This window comes from Elaeis guineensis, chromosome 11, assembly GCF_000442705.2.
Source record: "Elaeis guineensis isolate ETL-2024a chromosome 11, EG11, whole genome shotgun sequence".
Classification (NCBI taxonomy): Eukaryota; Viridiplantae; Streptophyta; class Magnoliopsida; order Arecales; family Arecaceae; genus Elaeis; species Elaeis guineensis.
Genome location: NC_026003.2, coordinates 32,757,147 through 32,777,042, shown reverse-complemented (window position 1 = coordinate 32,777,042; position 19,896 = coordinate 32,757,147).

Sequence of the window (19,896 nt, the reverse complement as noted above, 5' to 3'; positions counted from 1 at the left end):
TAGATGTCAGGTCACCATTGCTAGATGGTTACATTGATTGGTTCAAAAATTTATTTCAGTGCTACTGGCTTAGGTTCGAACCTATGGGGTCACACTCAAAAGAAGTTTCTGATGATCATGTTGCTGATTAATGATTAAGAATCATTCAAGAGCTTAATCGTCAATTCGATTGATGATTAACTTTATACAAAAATTATATAAATTTATTCACCAAGTGTTAGTAAATTAATGGAGGACTAATTAGTGATTAGATTGTTGATTAGCTCAATTTGATTGAGCAAGGAGGATTAAATAAAATCTAATTGAATTAGATTCAATTAGGTTTGATCCGATTAGGTTATGAGATGACCTAATCGCTAATGGAGAATTGATCCTGATTTAATTAGGACTTGAGTTCAGTTAATTCTTAATTGGATTAAGATCTTAATGAGAAGTTTGGGCTTCTAATTTGATTGGGCTACCTCTTCTTATTGGGCACAATCAAATCTGATTTGATTGCGATCAAATTGAACCAATCAAGGAGAGTCTCATTGGACTGGGACTCTCTCTCATATCTCTTTTGTGCACTGTCAATATGAAGCCCTTCCTTCTCCATGCTAATTTGGTTTTAGCATGAAGAAAATGTGCACCTCCACTCTTTCTCATGCGCCCCTTCATTGCCCCTTATGGATTGGTAAAGTTTGGAATGTTTTGAATTTGATTTGTAACAACATTCCTTATCTTGATGAGATTTTGATCTCATCCTTATTTCTTCTATATGTGGTTTATTTTGTGTGACAAAATAAAGTTATTGTGACAGTGGGAAATCAGTTTTCACAGTGAAAATCTGAAAGGGGGCATCCATCTTTTCCTTTGGCGTGGGATTTGTGTGAATGTGGCGACAACTATTGAAGAGTCCAAGATCTCTTGGACTCTTCTAACCCAACTCCTTTCACACTTAATAAAAGAGGAGCTTTTCTTTTGTGTGTGTGTAAGAAAAAAACCAGAGAGGTCTTTTATGGTAAAAGGGGTTTGGGGTGTCAATTCATGGCATGAAGAAGAGAAGACCCTTCTTTTCTTTGGGTTAGCACAAAATCTAGAAATCCTAGGGTTTGGACCCTTGGTTTGGGAAGAGAGAAAAATAAGAGAGAAAAAGAAAAGAGAAGATAGTCTCCTCTCTATCTTTTTTGCACCTCTTTATCTCCTCCATAAGCTCATCTTCAATCTTTGAAAAGATTTCAGAGATTTGAAGAAAGGATTTAGATCAGTCAAGAAGAAGGTCTTCGTGCAAACTAGCATTCCCGAGGAGACCGATCAGATCGGGGCTTCAAGTAGATTTTTCGTAGAGATCGGACACATGTATGGCTGTGAGCGACCAGCAAGGATCATCCTTGCCATGTCTCTCATCAGCAGCAATCATCGATCCATACTTAGGTATCGAGTTCTGAACTTAGATTAGAAGTAGATGTGATCTACTGCTTACATGCATGCATGCTGATTTTATCTTCAGTATTTTTTAAATTTTATATGCACTATATCATGTCATAGATCTTAAAGTAGGTTGATTTGATGATTAGATTATATGTATATTAGATTAATATGATTAATCTAGTTATCTTCTGTTGTATTTTATTTCAAAAATTTTTGAAATACATGCATGAAATTGCCTACGCAATCCAACATGCGCATGCCCCACTCTTCCCATCGCAAATTTTGATTTGTGTAAGAAATCTTCATGCATAAAGGTGTTTTGTCACCCCACCTCAATGCCCACAAGGATGAGATAAAATCTAATTTAAGTTGGTTTCAAATTGGATTTGAATTTAACTTCAAACTTGACTCTTATCTGAGTTCGAATTTGATTCGAACTTGATCTTTGTCTCCCCATCCACCCCATCTATAAATGGACCTGATTTTTGTGTGATAGAAATTAGATCAAATAGAGAGGAATTCCACCATGAGTTAGGGTTTCATAAGGGGCATAAGGTCTTGGGGTGGGCGGCCTTTCTAGGCATGAGAGATTAGATGATGTCTTCCTCCTCTTGGATGAGTGAAAACCTAGATCTGATTCTAGGATTTTGGGAGGAGAGAAAAGAGAAGAGAGTTCTTATCTATGTCTTCTTCCATCATCACATCCTCCTCCATGTTCCATCTTCAAATCTGGAAGAGTCCAAGAGATCCAAAGAGAGGAGTATATCAACCATCCAGAAGGTCTTCACGCAAGCTAGTACTGCTGGAGAGATCGATCAGCGCAGCACTTCGTGTGGACCAACCATAGAGCTCGAACACCCTGTGTGGCTGTGAGCAACCAGTGAGACCTCAAGTTCTCATAATTTAGATATGGTGATTTGCTATACGTGCTAAGATATTGAGTTCTGAACTCAATACTAATATAGATATGATCTATATAGTAGATATGACCTATGGATGCATGTTGGATATGATTATCCATGTATGCAGATTTATTTTTCAGATCTTATGCATGCATTATATCATGTTATAGATCCTAGGATAGGATTTTAGATTTGATCTAGAAGCATGTTTATTAGATTAAAGTATTGAATATAATCCTATTTCGTATAAAATTTTTGAGATTGCATGCTTGAAGTCCTATCAGTTTTCCAACACATTCTAGTGGTTTGTGAATTTTTGGATGTCTTTCCAGAGAAACTTCTAGGGTTACCATCAAATAAAGAGATTGAATTTGGCATTGACTTGATTTCAGATACTAGACCAATATCCAAAGCACCATATAGAATGGCTCGGACAGAACTAAGAGAGCTCAAGGCACAATTGCAAGAGTTGTTGGACAAGAGGGTTTATCAAACCAAGTATTTCATCTTGGGGAGCTCTAGTATTATTTGTTAAAAAGAAAGATGGCATCATGAGATTATGTATTGATTATTGATAGCTTAATAAAGTAACCATCCGAAACAACTATCCGCTGCCACATATTGATGATCTATTTGATCAGCTTCAAGGAACTAAAGTGTTCTAAAAAATAGACCTCAAATCAGGATATCATCAATGTTAAATCAAAAAAGAAGATGTATCGAAGATAGCCTTTCAAACCAGGTATGGCCACTATAAATTTCTGGTAATGCCATTTGATTTGACAAATGCCCCGATAGCTTTTATAAATTTGTTAAATCGAGTTTTTAGCAATATTTGGATATTTTTATAGTTGTCTTTATTGATGATATACTGATATACTCTAGAGATGAGGTAGAACATCGAAAATACTGGAGAATTATTTTATAGACACTTCGAGAGCAACAGTTGTATGCTAAGTTAAGCAAGAGCAAGTTTTGGCTAAATAAAGTGATTTTTTCTTGGCCATGTGATTTCGGTAGAGGGTATACTGGTTGATCCACAAAAAATTAGTACCATTGTGAATTGGGGGCTGCCCACCAGTTTGATAAAGATAAGAAGTTTTTTGGGTTTGGCAGGTTATTACCGAAGATTTGTTAAGAATTTTTCAATCATTACATCCCCAATAATAAAATTACTTCGAAAGAATGTTAAGTTTGAGTGGACTGATGAATGCCAAAATAGTTTTGATGAATTAAAAAAATGGTTGACCACAGCTCCAGTACTTACTTCTCCTTCCAGTGGTAGAGGTTATGTGATATACAGTGATATTTCTAGCAAATGTTTGAGTTGTGTGTTGATGTAGTATGGAAAGGTAATTGCTTATGCTTCTCAATAGCTTAGACCACATAAGTTAAATTACCCTACCCATGATTTAAAGCTTGCTGCAGTTGTATTTACCCGTAAGATATGGAGACATTATCTATATGGAGAGAAGTGTTAGATATTTACAGGTTATAAGAGTTTAAAATATGTACTAACCTAGAAAGAGTTGAATCTTAAACAACAGAGGTGGATGGTGCTTATCAAAGATTATGACTACACAATTGAGTATCATCCCGAAAATGCTAATGTAGTAGCAGATGCATTGAGCTGAAAGTCCACAGCCATTTTGTCTCATATGAAGGCTGTGTATTTGCCATTGATGGTGGAGTTGAGAGCACTGGATGCTGAATTATTAGTGAGAGATTCTAAAACTTTGTTAGCTAATTTTTAGGTCAGGGCTATATTGGTTGATGAGATATGCAAAGCTCAAACTCAAAATCCTCAATTAGTAAAAATTATAGATACTATTCAAAATGGGTCTTGAGTAGATTTTATAGTTGGGAAGGACAATATTCTGATGAACGAAAATCATGTATGTGTTCTAGAGGTAGGAGATCTTAAAAAGTAGATAATGAAAGAAGCCCATTGTTCAGCTTATGCCATGCATTCGGAAAGCACTAAGATGTACTAAACTATCAAGCAAAGTTATTAGTGGAAGAGTATGAAGAGAGAAATAGCTTAATATGTATCCAGATCTTTGATATGCCAATAGATAAAGGTAGAACATCAGGGCCTAGCTGGAAAATTGCAGCCACTTCCTATTCCTGAGTGGAAGTGGGAATACATCATAATGGACTTTATTTCGGATCTTTTAAAAACAAAGGTAATGATGCAGTATGGGTGATTGTTGACAGATTAACTAAGTCAGCTCACTTTCTTTCTATTAAGATGACTTTCACACTAAACAAGTTGGCAAAGCTATATGTGGTTGAGATTATTAGCAGGCATGGGGTTCCTATTTCAGTTGTGTCCGATAAGGATCCTAGATTTACTTCATGATTTCGATCAAGTTTACAAAAGGCTTTGAGTACTAAATTAAATTTTAGTACTGCTTTCCATCCACAGACAGATGGGCAGTCAGAGAGAGTTATTAAAACTTTGAAAGATATGTTACGGGCATGTGTTATAGAGTTCTCAGGTAGTTGGGATGAATATTTGCCACTAGTAGAGTTTGCATGCAATAACAGCTATCACTCCAGCATAGATATGGCACCATATGAAGCTTTATATAGTAAAAAATATAGAACTCCAATGTGTTGAGATGAAAGAGAGAGAAAACTCCTAGGTCTAGAGATAGTGTAGATTATAACTGATCAGATCAGATTAATTAGGAAAAGATTGAAAGCAGCATAAGACCGACAGAAAAGATATGCAGACCCAAAACATACAGATACAGTCTTCAGTGTGGGTGATAAGGTATTCCTTAAAGTTTCTCCTTGAAAAGGTATATTATGGTTTGAAAAATGAGAAAAGTTGAGTCCAAGGTATATTGGGTCATATGAGATAACAGAGCGTATTGGACCAATTGTGTATCATTTGGCACTACCACTAGAACTTTCTCAGATTCATAATGTATTCCACATCTGCATACTATGGAAGTATATTTCAGATCCGCCATATATTTTACAATCCAAAATAGTTGAATTAAAGGAAGACTTATCATATCCAGAAGAACCAGTGCAGATTTTGAGTAAGGAAAAGAAACAGTTGCATTTTCGAGTTATACCACTAGTTAAAGTCTCATGGCAGAACCATAGTATAGAAGAAGCTATATGGGAAGGAATAGATGAAATAAAAAGTAAACATCCACATTTGTTCCAAACCAAAGGTAACAAAATTTTGGGACGAAATTCTTTAAAGGGGGAGAAATGTGGGACCCCAACTCAAGAATGTGGTGATCTAAGGAAATTGTATTCATATTTAGTATTTATTTATATATATGGCATAGTATTTCATTTATAATATACTTGAACATTTGAATTTCAATTGATTAGTATTAATGAAGTATAAGTTAGTTTGATACTTAAGGAAGAAATTGATTAAGAGATTGAATTGATAATAGTATCATTGAGGTTAAATTTTGATGGGTATGGAGCAAAGAATGAGTTGATGTTTTTCAAGATACTTTAGATAGTATATATTGGTGGCAGTATTATGGCGAGCTGACTCCAAATTTAGATGAGTCGACTCAACTGCAAGTAAACAACAAAAATAGGGTAGGTCCCAAGTGTCTTAGGTTTTGATTTAAAAAGGGATTCTTAAGGGAATAACTCAGAAGCTTTGTTATATAAAGAAAAGATAGAAATTTCTTTTAGCAGCACATCAGTATGGTCATTAATTGTTGATTTTTCATGAGACTGACACCTAGCAAGCTGCTCCTTATTTTATTTATATTTTGAACTTTAGCCACATGTCCCTCTTTGCTGTCATTTTGATTCCTTAGTTAAAATAGACAGTATAGAGAGGGAGAGGAGCAGGAGAAGGTCATGTTCTCAATTAGAAATCAAGAAGAATTCAACTAAAAAAGATGATTTTGATTTGAAAGAAGAAAGGTTATTGAAATTACTGATTGTGGAAAAAGAAAGAAATCTATGTTGATAGTAGCAGGGTTTTAACCACTTGAGGATTTTAATCCCAAAACTAGATTAAAACTGAATCTTGAATAATTATTATCAGATTTGATATTTTTGTGAATTAAGTTTGGAATTTAAACTTGAAATGGGAAGATGAATTGCTGCTATCAAATTTTATTGAAACTAGTCTAAATTATTTCAGCAAATAGGTTGGAAATATATGTTAGTTGAACTTAGGATAAATTATGAAGACAAAATGCAATTAAATTATTGAAATTTTTAAGTTTGTGTTGAGGTTTAGCTAACCGTAAATAGGGCAAAATAGAATAGAACAAAAGTAAGAGTTAAAAAGGGTTAAAGAATAGGCATAAAATGCAAAGCATGCATTCTTATATCCATGTATCATGTGAGTATCGCATTCATAAGTATGTGTGCCAATTTTATAGGAGGAGAAGAAGGCTCAAGGGGTGCCTTGGGTGAGTTAAGAACCAAGGTAGTGTAATATCTCTCAAGAGATGAGTGAGTTTTCTATCTAACTTTGATATTTTCTCCATTATACTTTGTTATCAAAGAATTTAATTCTGAAAAAGAAAGTCAGATCTTTATTATTTTACAGCTTATACACATTTATGCAAACATGAAAATAGGAAATGATATCTTATTGGATGTTGATTATGAAAGTGTATGTATAACCGATTTGGATAGCATAGCATTTTATTTTGAAAAATATTTTTGAATCAGCTTATTAGCCTTTGAAAATCTATTGAGCTTTCTTTTGAAAAAAGCTACCCATAAGAGTGATCAATCTATGAAGTGTGTCACAGCATTAGCCTTTTAAATAGCAAAAAAACCATCGGCACCATAAATAGTAGAAAAACAGCATAAATTCAGCATATCCAGTGGGGCTTAGCAGTATCAGTTACTACATATCAGCTGCCATGAGAGTGATACCCTATGGTATAGTCGACAGTAGCCCAGCATTATTTTTTTTTGGCAAAATAATTTACTACTTGGTTTTACTCTTGTTTAGCATATAAAAATTTTGGAAGTATATCAGTAGTGTGAGTAATATGTTATGATAAGTATTAAAGCTAAACTTTTATGTTTTTTCATTGCTAGATAGATTATCTATTCACTGAAACTTAGGTCTCATTCTCCCTCACTTTTTTTTTATTGTAGACTTGGAGCACTTTAGCCAGGCATAGAAGTAGAGCATCAGCATTTCATCAGCATCCATATGAGAATTGGGTTGGTCATGTCGGCTAGAATGAGGAGCATATTTTTGGATATGTTAGCTAGTGAGAAGAGCATTTTGGCCATGTTAGCTATTGAAAAGAATATTTTGGGAGGTGTTGTTTATTTTAGGTTTGTTTAAACTAGAAAAATATTGATGTATCACACTTTTAAGCTATATATACAAAGTTATAAAATGAGGAATAAAACTTAAAGTTATTTTTGAATTATGTTGAGTTGACTTGTGAATTATGTTCAAATTGAACTATGGTAGAATATGATAGATGAACAGAGTTTACTAGTAGTTTATGAGCCATGGCATAAGGTGCTAGCAAAATTTTGCTCAACTGTTATATCCTTTCTCGGCTTAGGGAGTGGGGTGTGACATTCCACCAACACCATCTCTTTAATTTAGAAAATATATCATCCCTAAAATATTATTTTTATTAAGTACATAATTATATAGAAAATAATATATATTTTATTGATTTATAAAAATTTATTTTTATAAATAAATATTTTTACAAGAAAGTTCGAGAAGAAGCCCCTTTGGATCCTTCGAAGGTTACATCATTTTCTTTCTTATCCATTGGGTCTTCAATGGCTTCTTTCTAAAGTTAATGTATGTAAATAGATAATGTTTTATGAAATATTAATAAACTAAATATTAAATATCAATCAAGATTGAGAAGACTCCTTTCATTAATATGGATGGGAGTGTGGTATACATTCCGAATGGAGGTTTTGCCTTAGCAAAGCCTCTATTTTAATATATATATATATATATATATATATATATGTGTGTGTGTGTGTGTGTGTGTGTGTGTGTGTGTGTGTGTGTGTGTGTGTGTGTGTAAGATTAGATTAGGCCATCAATATTATTATTAATATTTACATGCTATTTGTACCAAGTGGCTAAGTTAGTAAAATTTATTGTATTGATACAAGCAAAACCTTAGTCCACCCTCACCCAAATTTTCGACTTAGTTCTTTAAAATAGGTAAGGTCTATATGTTATTTAATTATTATATTCTAGCATTCTATTTTTATGTTATAATTAATTTTCTTATTATATAACTTTCTTAGGTCTGTTTTTAGATTATTTTGATCCCAATTTGACCCCAAAAACTCAATGCATTGATAAATTAAATATTAAAGCCAATCCTTCACAACCTAAATGGAAATGAATTAGATTTAAATTTAAATATGGATTAAATTTATGATTTTCCAACCCTTGATGTAGCATGATCTGCTTGTAGGCCTTACCAAGAATGTCTATTGCAATACGAAAATACTAATAGTTCAAAAAATTAGTGTTTAATAGCTTGCTTTTTGTGATGTTCAAACTTATTCCCATCCTATTGGCTAAGTAGATTGGTGTTTCCAGAATATTGGTCGAAATACATGAAGTTATTAATTAGCAGATCCTAAAAGAAATTTAGGACACATTTAGAACAATGTGATACTAGTGGCAAATGCAATATATATCATAATGTTAACATTACCATGTTCTTAAGACCTTTAGATCATAAAGCCTCAAATTATGTATTTATTTTTGAACAAACTCAAATAATATATATTATATTTGATTATATCTTTGCTTTAGCTAGTTAGATCACATAATGGAAAATTAACAACCTCATCTTTAACATAGTTTTCAAATAGAATAAAACTAGCATATTATCTATACCAAGCTTAAGATACAGTTTTTTTTCTCCTTTTTTCAACTATTTTTAAAGTAAAATTTAGAAATATAATAAATTATAATAATAAAAGTCTTCGATATTCAAATTTCTATTGCACATTAAGCAACTAATTCTAATGATATCTAGGCAAAGATTTCTATCATTAATACCAGCATTATTAACACCGATAGTTATATAATGAATGGAGATCCTCTATACAACTAAGCTTTTATGGAAAAACTCTCATCATTAATACTGACATTATATATAATATAAATCATAATACATTTTTTTTTCTTTTCCAACTATCCTTGAAATGCAATATAACAATATAGCAAATTGTAATAAATGGAAGGCTTCAATAGCTAAATTTTTATTTCATATTAAGCAATAAATTTTAATAATGGCTAGGCAAAAGCTCTCTTCACAAAATATCAATTTAGATAAGTATAATATTTATCTATTTTAGCTTATAACATTCTCGAGTATCAATTATGCTTATTTCAATTGTATAAGTATAATCGATACTTAATATTTATAAAAATAAGATGCTTCATTATCTATCATTTATACTCATCATTAAAGGAAAAGATAACATAGTATTAAAGATGGGAGATTCTATTCGGATATCACTAAAGTTTATTAATTAATGTGCTACAGAAATTTAGTTATTGGGAGCCTCTATTATTTATTATAATTTGCTAGATTGGTATATTGTACTTCAAAAATGATTGGATAAAAGAGATAAAAATCATAACCTAGGCATTGCATGAGGTATATGCCAGTAGCTAGGGACAATAAAAGCTTTTTGCTGATTTAACTGAAGGAAAAACCATCTTTTTCCTCATAGGATCTTCTAGATTTCATCAAATCTGGGACAGAATAATTTAAAAAAAATTATCCTACATTTATTTCAGATCTAAATCTCTAGATCAAATTTTATTATCTGATATTAATTTTAAAATAAATCTAAAAGCAAGAGGAAATAAGAAATACCTCAAGGATAATCTGATTACCCTGTAAATGATCGCAGCAAGTCTGAGGTTCTGATTTAGCCACGCAATCGCCTGGCCTCTACCAGTATCCACTCAGGTAGGACCTGGATCATCTTCTCCTCATGAATCTTTACTCTAAAAACTAAAACTAAATCTAATTAGGAAGATCTTCAAAAATCTTCCAGAAGTTGGAGCAGCAGCTTGTTGAAGAACTCCTGCAGCCTTCTTGTTCAAGGCATCACCACACCTTGATCTTGCACCAGATGGATGCCCAATCTTTTGGGCATGAAGAGGGGAGAGGGAGCACCAGGGAGGATGTGGAGAAGAGGAGGGTTGGCTGGCTTTTGCTGGATAGGGAATAGAATTAATAAACCCTAGGCGCAGATAGGGTTTATATAGATCCTGCTGCACTGTGCAATGCCACATTATTCGACCAATCAAAAAATTTTAATAAATCCAAAAAAATTTTGATTGATGGAGTGATATCATTTGATCACATCAGATAAGAACTCCCACCCTCTCTCCTATGTTGGCGCCATCTTTGGATAAGCACAAGGAAGGTTGGCGCCAACAAGTCCATGTTGATCAGGACTCTCCATCCTTATCCATTTGGGGCGCCCACTTAATTCAATTGGGCTCACACCATAATCTGATTATGGTGCCCAATTTAATATGGTTTTGGCATATGGACACTCCACAAAAATTCTCCAATGAGCTCTTGCCAAGTGGCCTTCAGTTTAAGATCCATATATCAACATTTGATAGATGTCCTAAAATGAAAATGACAGGTGAGAGGAATTAGCAGGTGTTGTCTTAAATTTATCTCATGAATTAAGATAAGACTTTTCTGAGCTGGACAAGCTTTATTTAGACTAAGAGAAACCTTCTCAAGATTTTCTGAGTGAGTCAAATCACATTTGGCTCAGTCGAGATAGAAAAGATTACACGAGGAGAAAGTTAGGCTCAATCGTGTGCTAGCATAATTTTTTGGAACCTAATTTAATTTAATCCAAATCAATTGGGCTAGCCCAATTGATGACATCCAGATCCTAACTCTTGTTAGTATGATCAAATTAGGTTCAATTTTGTATGGTAATGAGATATGTCATGATCTCATCATCGATATCATCGAAACTCCTTTCGATGGATCAAAACTCTTCTGATTCAGACAATTAGAATGATCGATCATCAAGATCATTCTAATTGCTCCCAAAATCTACTAGTGACACCTAGCAGTATATGGTAGCAACTCATTAGAACTGAAGATGAACCTCTCAGTGCAACTACCTGTGTGATTGAGTTCCTCTATCATGAGTTTCGATTGAATTAGGATTAAGGTGAACTCGTCATATCCAACATCAGTCATATGAATCAATCGATCGATCCGAGTCCAATGTGAAATCCCAATGAAAAATTCATTTTCATTATTTTACTCTACCATGGCCATGGGCTTAAGGACTCGATCTTTCGATCATCATAGGACTACTCCTCTTATCTACCGAGGTTGATAGATCCTATCTTGGTGCAATCTAGTTCCTACAATGAATATTCTACAGCCAACATACACCTCAAGATTTTGAATGGCTAGGAGATCGAGTTATGGTGCAGTCAAACTATAACACACTTAAGGTAAACTGTCGATGCACATCAGGTCAAAAAACTAGACACACAACTACAGCATCGAGCTAGTCATTGATGAGAAGGTAGACTTCCTTATGACTGCTCGAGATGGTCACACTCAGTACTCTCATTCTCAATGAATATCTATACTCTCACTTCGGTATCTCCATATCGTAGACTCAAGATACATCTATCCTAAGGAAGGGATCGTACACCAACCTTTCGGATCGATCACCATCCTCGTGATGATTCTGTGGTGAGGAGCTGTTTATGAGTTAGTTATGTAAATTCATGTCTTAAATTTTGAACTCTTGAAAATATGAATTGACATTCCTACTAACTCAAAGGATGTATCACAGACACAATGTACACAATGTGATAGAAGAATAACCCATTTATTGATTTATAGTCAAAATTATAAATTTGCCCTTAGATTTGTACAGGAATGTGTCAGCCAATCTGGCATCTAGGGCACACATCTAACAAACTCCCACTTGACCTAATGCCAATTGGCTACATATCTAAGTCGCATCTTCTTAAGGTGGGCTTCGATCTTTTGCAGGTCTAATGGCTTTGTTAGTAGGTCTGCCACATTATTTATGGAGTCGACTTTCTTAACCTCGACATAACCTTTTTCGAGGTAATCATGGATCAGATAGAATCGTCGCTCAATATGCTTGGACTTCTGGTGAGACCTTGGCTCCTTAGCTAGGACTATGACGCCATTATTATCGCAGTAAAGAGGGATGATATCCGATGACATCACTCCAAGCTCTGTGGCAAACTTTTTGTACCAGAATACCTCCTTCGCAGCTTCTGATGCAGCAATATACTCTACCTCCATGGTGGAATCTGCAATCACCGTCTGCTTGGAACTCTTCCAGCTAACTGCACCACCATTGCAAATGAACAGACTCTCAGATGTCGACTTTCGATCATCTATATCAGACATAAAGTCTGAGTCTGTATATCCCTGAATCTGAAGTTCTCCATTCCCAAAGACTAGAAACATATCCTTAGTCCTTCTTAAGTACTTAAGGATACATTTCACAGAAGTCCAGTACTCTTCATCTGGATTCAACTGATATCTACTTGTGACACTCACAGCATGGGCTATATCAGGTCGTGTACATAGCATGGCATACATGAGGCTCCCTATTGCCGAAGCATAAAAAATTTTGCTCATGCGTTCAATCTCCTTAGGTGTGCTGGGCACATCTTCTTGAAGAGATGAATGCCATATCTAAAAGGTACTAAACCTCTTTTGGAGTTTTTCATGCTAAACCTTTTTAGCACCTCCTCTATGTACATCTCTATGAAAGTTCCAACATCCTATTTGGTCTATCTCTATAGACCTTAATACCCAGTATAAAGGATGCCTCCTCTAGATCTTTTATAGAGAACTCCTTAGACAACCATACTTTAACTGAGGTCAACATGGGAATGTCATTCCCAATTAGGAGGATGTCATCTACGTACAATATGAGGAAGACAACTACGCTCCCACTGACCTTTTTGAACATACATGGTTCCTCGTTCTTGATGAAACTAAACATTTTGATCACATCATTGAAACGAGTATTCCAGCTCCGAGATGCTTGCTTAAGTCCATAAATGGATCTTTGCAGCTTGCAGACCTTGTGATCATCATCACTGGATGTGAACCAAGTGGTTGTTCCATATAGATATCTTCCTCAAGATGTCCATTTAAGAACGTCGTTTTCACGTCCATCTGTGATATTTCATAATCGAAATAGGCTGCAATAGTAAGCAATGTGCGGATGGATTTTAGTATGGCTACAGGCGAGAAAGTATCTTGATAGTCAATGCCTTCGCGCTGACTATAACCTTTCACTACGAGCCTAGCCTTGAATGTCTCTACATTCCCATCTGCACCTATCTTTCTCTTGAAGATCCATTTACACCCAATAGGTACAATACCTTCAGGTGGATCTACCAAGGTCCAAATTTGGTTTGAGTGCATCGAGTCAATTTCAGATCTCATTGCCTCTAACCATTTCTCGGAGTCGATATCTGGTATCGCCTCATCATAGGTCTTGGGATCATCACCCTGAGCCCCATTTTTCGTGAGGAACATTTCCTCTACATCTTCCTGTATGGTACCTAAGTACCTTTCAGGAGGACGAAAAACCCTAGTCCATCACGAGGTGGAAGAGGTTATGTTAAAACTGGTTCTAATTGATTGAGTTCCTCAGGTTCTTTAGCTCATTGCTCTTGGGAGACATTCTCCTGGAGCTTAATTATTCTTCCGATGCCACCATCTTGAATAAATTATTTTTCAAGAAAAATAGCATTTTGACTCACAATCACATTGTGGTCTTTTAGAATATAGAAATAGTATCCTAATGACTCTTTAGGATATCCTATGAATCGAGCTCTAAAAGACCTGAACTCTAACTTGTCCGCCTGCTATCTCTTGACATGAGCCGGACAACCCCAAATTCTGAGATGATTCAGACTTGGCTTCTTATCATGCCATATCTTATATGGTGTGGTAGGAATGGTTTTAGATGGAACCCTATTCAATACATATATTACTATCATGAGACAATATCCCCAAAGAAACTCAGGGAGGTCCGTGAAGCTCATCATGGAACGGACCATATCTAATAGGGTCCGATTTCTCCATTCTAAAATTTCGTTGAGTTATGGCGTTTCAGGTGGAGTCCATTGAGAAACTATGCCATTGTCCTTAAGATAATTTAGAAACTCCCGACTAAGGTATTCACCTCCTCGATCTGATCGAAGAACCTTAATGGACTTTCCTCTTTGTTTTTCTACTTCATGTCTGAATTCTTTGAACCTTTCAAAGGCTTCAGACTTGTGTTTCATTAGAAACACATATCCATACCTAGACATATCATCGATAAAGGTAATAAAGTAGACATAGTTACCTCTAGCCGGCACATCAAATGGGCCGCACACATCCGTATGTACTAGGGCAAGTAGGTCTGTGGCCCTTTCCCCATGTCCTACAAAAGGGAGTTTGGTCATTTTGCCTTGAAAGCATGATTCACAAACTGGATATGACTCGAAAGTCAATGGACTCAACAGCCCAGATTTCTTCAATTTGTTAACTCTGTCTTTCGCTATATGACCTAGCCTTAGATGCCATAGATACCTATTATTTAGACTATCTCTAGGCCTTTAAATTTCTATGGCATTCATATTTTGCTCGATATTAAATACAGATACATCAATATGTAGCTGATAGAGATCGTTAATAAGAAAATCATTTGCAACTTTATTATTTTCATAAAATATATTACAATGATCCTTATGAAAGCTAATCACATAGCCTTCTTGTGCAAAACATGAAATAAAAATCAAATTCCTGCTTGCTGCAGGCACATAATAATAATCTCTAAGAAATAAATCTAATCCTAATGGTAATCGCAGAGGGTAGGTTCCCACGGCCACAACAACAACTCTTGCTTCGTTCTCGATGCGTAGAATCATCTCCCCATCCCTCAGCCTCCTGCTCTCCTCAAGATCTTGCATAGAAGTGCACAAATGAGTACTAGAACCAGAGTCAAGCACCCAACTGGATGCAGAAGAAATCGTAAGATTAGATTCTAAAATGAGCATACCTTCAGAAAAACTGTCCTTCTTGTTCTTCAAGGTGGCCAGGTACTGAGGACAGTTTCGCTTCCAATGGCTGTCTGAATTGCAATGAAAATATTTTTCCTTTTCAGCAGCCTTTTTCTTCGGTTCTGTCTTTTTCCTTTTTTCATCCGCCTTCTGCTTCTTCGCAGACTTCTTTTTCTTTTCAAAAGACTTTCTCTTGGAAGAAGTCTGCTCCACAGTAAGAACTGAGCCTTTTAAACCCTTCATAGAAAGCTCAGTCGTAACCTGTATATTCATTAACTCGGCCAAGGTATATTGCATCTTATGCATATGGAAGTTCATGATGAACTGACCATATGCATCAGACAAGGACTGAAGGATCACATCAGTCTAAAAATCTTTATCTATGATGACACTGAGCTTCTCAAGCTCCTCAAGATCCTTGATCATTGTCAAACAATGATCTTGGACTGACTGCCCATCACGTATTTTAGCCTTAAAAAGTCTTTGACAGACTTGATACTTGGCTGTGCGACTTTGTTCACCAAACAACTCTTGTAGGTGAGCCAACATTTGATGGGTAGTCAAAATATTCTCATGTTGGCACTACAAGTCATCAGATAATGCATCCAACATGTAGTACCTTGCTTTGTTATTATCATCCGTCCACTTTTTCAGAGATGCTCTCTGTTCAACAGTCAGACGTGCTAGCATGACAAGTGGATCCTGGTCCAAGACATGGGTCAATTTTTTGAAACCCAGAATAATTTTGTAATTCCTTAACCAATCCTTGATGTTGGGTCCAGTCAACCTATGGGTGTCTAGTATTTTGGTCAGGGGGTTGGACGCAGACATGTTTTCTGTAGAGAGTCAAAAGTTTCTAGTTAGATTTTATAATCAGACTTAACCAATTTATTTAGGAGTTTCATTTTTAAACAAATTAGGTTCCCACTATTTTCTCAGATCCCTACACTCCCTTGGTAGAGATGTGAAAATCTCTGTGATCAGTGATTTCTAGTGGGTGGTGCGGTCTCTCCGACTGGTTCATCACCTCACCTAACAGTTATTGATGATGGATCAATCGATGAGTGGATAACTCTTATCCAATGATTCTCTAATCATGGTTTACCCAAAACTTGGTCTCTAATTCATGATACTCACCATGTTCGGAATATTGCTCCAATCCTTAGTTAAGTCAGACCCACCATTTGCATGAACTAGATTCCTGATTGGGTCCCTCACCGTATCCAGAATATTGAGCCCAACCCATTCTCTAATTCGTAGCATCCAATGCCTAATGGATATGGTTGCGTCTTTCCGATGCAACTGAGCCACTGTATCCAGCCAAGAACAATCAACCCCAGGAAGGGCCCGTACATCCACAATGGTGGAAGACCTAGACTTAATATTTTTTTAAGGAGATTTGATTTAGGTCTCTTTAAACTTGACTTGACATAGTCATAACAATTATGACTAACCTAGTGGCATGGGTTAGCTTGAATTGTTAGCCATCTCTACTTAGAACTGGATCGACACATATGGCTAGGTAAGTGAGATCGGTGGAAGGGATATGCCATTAACTCAACAAGAATGCATTCGAGTTGAGTAGCTCCCAATTAAAAATCAGTCGGTCACAACTGCCCAATTTATCTTAGACACCAAATTATCGAACTAGAACTAATTGGGTTAGCCTATAATCCAAGCTCTAACCACTGAGCCAAATTAAGTCTTAATTTGATCGAGTCACATCTAAATGTGATTTGACCTTGACCCAAACTTAATCATATTAGGCTGGTCAATTATTAGCTTTCATGATCTCACCTAACCAATTGTTGATTCGGTTTGATCAACCGCTAGACCTAATTGAGCTACCCTAGCCCGAATCCAATTTTATGAAAATGACTTAGATCTGAAATTTTTAATTTTAGACCTAATTTAATTTCATAAGCTTAATTCATTAATTAAGTCTTGAGTTTATAAATAAAATATGTAAAATAAATCGTAGGGTTTCAGGATCTAGGATTTTACAAAAAAATAAGTTTTGATTTCTGATTAAGGATGAACGCGCAGCACCCCTACATGTCATAAGAACATCCCATTGAATGAAAGGAGAGGGCCTTTAAATCCTACTTTATTCTTATGATCGGACGGCCATGAGGAATACTTTAATCAAAAATATAAATTTAACTACAAAACTAGTTAGATTTAAATTTACATATCACATATACAATTTAAGATCTAACTAATACATGCTTTGCATACATCTCATGTATCAAAAATTGATCTAATTAACATGCTTTCAAATTTAATACATCACATGTAACATCTAAAAAATAAAATTTAAATTGAACTATTCAATATAAAATTTATTCTAGATAGCTACTAGAACAATTCTACAACTAGTCTAGGCATGCAACAGATCAATCTTATGTAATAATTAAAATTTTATTTTTTATTTTCTGATCTAATTATAATATTTATAACATCAAAAAAAAAAAAATAAATTATATCTAATTTATATTTTAATCATATTAAAATATAAACTTACAAGACTATTTATAGATCAAACTATTCCTAGTCTAGTCATGCATCTCATGCATGTTAGATCTTCTCAGATTTAATTTTAAATATTTTAATTTTAGATTCTATCATATATGATGTGATATCTAAAATTTTTAATATCAAATAAATTAAAATTAAAATCAGATCTAAATTAGATCTGAAACTGAGCTATGAACCTGACTCTGATACCAGTTGAAGGAAAAACTGTCTTTTTCCTTGTAGGATCTTCCAGATTTGATCAAATTGGGGTAGAATAATTTTAAAAAAAATTATTCTATATTTATTTTAGATATAAATCTATAAATCTAATTTTATTATCTAATATTAATTCTAAAATAAATCTAAAAGTATGAGGAAATAAAAAATACCTCAAGGGTAATCTGATTATCCTGTAAATGATCGCAGCAAGCCTGAGGTTCTGATTTAGGCACATAATTGTCTGGCCTCTCCAGTATCCACTCAGGAAAGATCTAGATCAAATTCTCCTCACAAATCTTTACTCCAAAAATTAAAACTAAATCTGATTAGGAAGATCTTCAAAAGTCTTCCTGAAGTTGGATCAGCAACTTGTCGAAGAACTCCTGCAGCCTTCCTGTTCAAGGAGTCACCACACCTTGATCTTGCACCAGATGGATGCCCAACCTTTTGGGCATGAAGAGGGAAGAGGGACCACCAGGGAGGACATAGAGAAGATGAGGGTTGGCTGGCTTTTGCTGGGTAGGGAGCAGAATTAATAAACCCTAGGTGCAGACAGGTTTATATAGACCCTGCTGTGCTGCACAGTGCCACATCATTCGACCAATCAAAAAATTTCAATAAATCCAAAAAAAATTTGATTGATGGAATAATGTTATCTGATCATATCAGATAAGAACCTCCACCCTCTCTCTTATGTTGTCACCATCTTTGGATAAGCACAAGGAAGGTTGGCGCCAACAAGTCCATGTTGATCAAGACTCTCCATCCTTATCCATTTGGGGCGCCCACTTAATTCAATTGGGCACATGCCATAATCTGATTATGGTACCCAATTTAATATGGTTTTGGCATGTGGACACTCCACAAAAATTCTCTAATGAGCTCTTGCCAAGTGGCCTTCAGTTTAAGATCCATATGTCAATATTTGATAGATGTCCTAAAATAAAAATGGCAGGTGACAGGAATTAGCAGGTGTTGTCTTAAATTCATTTCATGAATTAAGACAAGACTTTTTTGAGTTGGACAAGCTTTATTTTGATTGAGAAAATCTTATTAAGGTTCTCTGGGTGAGTCAAATCACATTTGGCTCAGTCAAGATAGAAAAAATTTCACGAGAAAAAAGTTAGGCTCAATTATGTACTAGCACAATTTTTTTGAACCAAATTGGATCTAATCCAAATCAATTGGGCTAACCCAATTGATGACATCCAGATCCTAACCCTTGTTAGTGTGACCCAATTAGGTTCAATTCTGTATGGTAATGAGATATATCATGATCTCATCATCGACATCATCGAAACTCCTTTCGATGGATCAGAACTCTTCTGATTCAGACAATTAGAATGATCGATCATCAAGATCATTCTAATTGCTCTCAAAATTCATCATGATACCTAGCAGTATATGGTGGCAATCCATCAGAACTGAAGATGAACCTCTCGGTGCAGCTACCTGTGTGATTAAGTTTCTCTATCATGAGTCCCGACTGAATTAGGATTAAGGTGAACTCATCAAATCCAACATCAGTCATATGAATCAATCGATCGATTCGAGTCCGATGTGAAACCCCAATGGAAAATTCTTTTCCATTATTTCACTCTACCATGGCCATGGGCTTAAGGACTCGATCTTTCGATCATCATAGGACTACTCCTCTTATCTATCGAGGTTGATAGATCCCATCTTGGTGCGATCTAGTTCCTATAATGAATATGCTACAGCCAACATACACCTCAGAGTTTCGAATGGCTAGAAGACTGAGTTATG